Here is a 3,446-nt window from a genome sequence, read left to right as displayed (position 1 = left end):
GCAGAGGAGGACCAATCACCCGGTCATAATCCACAAACTCCTCCCCCTCAGGCCGGGGGGTCTGGGGGGTCAGGGCCCAGTCGGGGATGGGGCGGGAGGGAGGTGGAGTGGAGGGGTGTGCAGGGGGTGTGTGTGTTTGGTTCAGGTGCTGTGGGGTCTTCTGATTTGTGGTAGAGTGACTGGTTTGGTTCTTATGGTGGGTGGGGGAATCTAGGGTGAGAGGGCTGTTTGGTTTGGTCCTTAGTATGGGTGGAGTGATCTTTATGGTATGTGGTCTGGTTCTTGGTGGGATCCCTAACGTGTGTTGGACGCTGGGTGGAGTGTGTAGGGGTACATGGATCGATCCTGAGTGTCTGTGGAGTGATTGCTATCGTGTGTGTTATGCTGATTGGTTTGGTCCTTCCCATCTGTAGAGGGTGTCTGGTCTGAGCTTTAGTATGAGTGGAGAGATCTTTCTCCTGTGTGGCAGGTTGGCGGGGAGTGGTCTCTGTGCTGTGTAGAAGAGTCTGTGTGATGTCCAGGGTGGTCTCCTACAGTCTCTCCTGCCTGGGTTGGCATGGTTCCTGGTCTGGTTCCTGGTCTTGTTCCAGGTCTGGTTCCTGGTCTTGTTCCTGGTTTGGGTGAAACAGTCAGGCTTGAAAGGCTGTCTATTTTTTGTAAAAGTCTTGATTAGGGTTTCAAAGCAGCTGCACAGGTGTGTGTGTGTGTGTGTGTGTGTGTGTGTGTGTGTGTGTGTGTGTGTAACCTTGTTCACAGAGCCCTCCTGTGTAGCTGGGTAGACAGAGTCAGGTGATGGAGTTGACTCCGTCCATACGGGTGGCTCCATTACGACATGGGTTGGACTGGCATTCATCAACATCTACACAAATAACAGAGACAATATGATGTCTGCTTGTGTGTGTGTGTGTGTGTGTGTGTGTGTGTGTGTGTGTGTGTGTGTGTGTGTGTGTGTGTGTGTGTGTGTGTGTGTGTGTGTGTGTGTGTGTGTGTGTGTGTGTGTGTGTGTGTGTGTGTGTGTGTACCTGTCTCGCAGCGCTGTCCAGTGTATCCAGTTGGACACACACAGATGCTGGCTCTGCCTCTCTGGTAGCAGGACGCTTGGTTCAAACACACATTCACTGTACACTGCTGCAGTCCTGAGACACACACATATATATACATATCATCCTCATCGTCGTCATCAACAACATCATTATCATCATCAACATTCAACAACAACCATGAGAGCAGAGATGACAGCGGCCATGATGATGTCACCAACCCATTGTTAAACCACTGAATAGATCTGAGATTTACACCTACCTCTGACATCCACAGTCTGGTCCACGATGTAGTAGTCAGATCCTGTTTCAGGTTGGTATGTGGACTGAGGTTCTTTAGGAGCATGGGGGCCGGCCTCCAGCAGAGGAGGACCAATCACCCGGTCATAATCCACAAACTCCTCCCCCTCAGGCCGGGGCGTCTGGGGGTCAGGGCCCAGTCGGCGATGGGGGCGGGAGGGAGGTGGAGTGGAGGGTGTGCAGGGGGTGTGTGTGTTTGGTTCAGGTGCTGTGGGGTCTTCTGATCTGTGGTAGAGTGACTGGTTTGGTTCTTATGGTGGGTGGGGGGAATCTAGGGTGAGAGGGCTGTTTGGTTTGGTCCTTAGTATGGGTGGAGTGATCTTTATGGTATGTGGTCTGGTTCTTGGTGGGATCCCTAACGTGTGTTGGACGCTGGGTGGAGTGTGTAGGGGTACATGGATCGATCCTGAGTGTCTGTGGAGTGATTGCTATCGTGTGTGTAATGCTGATTGGTTTGGTCCTTCCCATCTGTAGAGGGTGTCTGGTCTGAGCTTTAGTATGAGTGGAGAGATCTTTCTCCTGTGTGGCAGGTTGGCGGGAGTGGTCTCTGTGCTGTGTAGAAGAGTCTGTGTGATGTCCAGGGTGGTCTCCTACAGTCTCTCCTGCCTGGGTTGGCATGGTTCCTGGTCTGGTTCCTGGTCTTGTTCCAGGTCTGGTTCCTGGTCTTGTTCCTGGTTTGGGTGAAACAGTCAGGCTTGAAAGGCTGTCTATTTTTTTGTAAAAGTCTTGATTAGGGTTTCAAAGCAGCTGCACAGGTGTGTGTGTGTGTGTGTGTGTGTGTGTGTGTGTGTGTACCTTGTTCACAGAGCCCTCCTGTGTAGCTGGGTAGACACAAACAGGTGAAGGAGTTGACTCCGTCCATACAGGTGGCTCCATTACGACATGGGTTGGACTGGCATTCATCAACATCTACACAAATAACAGAGACAATATGATGTCTGCTGTGTGGTGTGTGTGTGTGTGTGTGTGTGTGTGTGTGTGTGTGTGTGTGTGCGTGTGTGTGTGTGTACCTGTCTCGCAGCGCTGTCCAGTGTATCCAGTTGGACACACACAGATGCTGGCTCTGCCTCTCTGGTAGCAGGACGCTTGGTTCAAACACATTCACTGTGCACTGCTGCAGTCCTGAGACACACACATATATACATACATATCATCCTCATCGTCGTCATCAACAACATCATTATCATCATCAACATTCAACAACAACCATGAGAGCAGAGATGACAGCGGCCATGATGACGTCACCAACCCATTGTTAAACCACTGAATAGATCTGAGATTTACACCTACCTCTGACATCCACAGTCTGGTCCACGATGTAGTAGTCAGATCCTGTTTCAGGTTGGTATGTGGACTGAGGTTCTTTAGGAGCATGGGGGCCGGCCTCCAGCAGAGGAGGACCAATCACTCCGGTCATAATCCACAAACTCCTCCCTCAGGCCGGGGGTTGGGGGTCAGGGCCCAGTCGGGGATGGGGCGGGAGGGAGGTGGAGTGGAGGGGGTGTGCAGGGGGTGTGTGTGTTTGGTTCAGGTGCTGTAGGGTCTTCTGATCTGTGGAAGAGTGACTGGTTTGGTTCTTATGGTGGGTGGGGGGAATCTGGGTGAGAGGGCTGTTTGGTTTGGTCCTTAGTGTGGTTGGAGTGATCTTTATGGTATGTGGTCTGGTTCTTGGTGGGATCCCTAACGTGTGTTGGACGCTGGGTGGAGTGTGTAGGGGGTACATGGATCGATCCTGAGTGTCTGTGGAGTGATTGCTATCGTGTGTGTTATGCTGATTGGTTTGGTCCTTCCCATCTGTAGAGGGTGTCTGGTCTGAGCTTTAGTATGAGTGGAGAGATCTTTCTCCTGTGTGGCAGGTTGGCGGGAGTGGTCTCTGTGCTGTGTAGAAGAGTCTGTGTGATGTCCAGGGTGGTCTCCTACAGTCTCTCCTGCCTGGGTTGGCATGGTTCCTGGTCTGGTTCCTGGTCTTGTTCCAGGTCTGGTTCCTGGTCTTGTTCCTGGTTTGGGTGAAACAGTCAGGCTTGAAAGGCTGTCTATTTTTTGTAAAAGTCTTGATTAGGGTTTTAAAGCAGCTGCACAGGAGTGTGTGTGTGTGTGTGTGTGTGT

General features: G+C 51.7%; 1 long non-coding RNA gene across 2 annotated transcripts; it reads right to left on the bottom strand.

Annotated features, from left to right (window-relative positions):
• Positions 1–476: 476 nt before the first annotated feature.
• Positions 477–2,441, bottom strand: LOC127925487 (uncharacterized). 2 transcript variants are annotated; one of them, XR_008121098.1, is made up of 3 exons: positions 2,351–2,441; positions 2,136–2,249; positions 477–611 (listed from the first exon to the last, which is right to left on the bottom strand). It is a non-coding gene; the product is annotated as an uncharacterized LOC127925487 (long non-coding RNA). The 2 variants fall into 2 exon arrangements; XR_008121097.1 differs by lacking the exon at positions 477–611 and adding an exon at positions 1,824–2,011.
• Positions 2,442–3,446: the final 1,005 nt, after the last annotated feature.

This window comes from Oncorhynchus keta, unplaced genomic scaffold (genome assembly GCF_023373465.1).
Source record: "Oncorhynchus keta strain PuntledgeMale-10-30-2019 unplaced genomic scaffold, Oket_V2 Un_contig_5660_pilon_pilon, whole genome shotgun sequence".
Lineage (NCBI taxonomy): Eukaryota > Metazoa > Chordata > Actinopteri > Salmoniformes > Salmonidae > Oncorhynchus > Oncorhynchus keta.
This window is presented reverse-complemented; position numbering and strand designations above follow the sequence as displayed.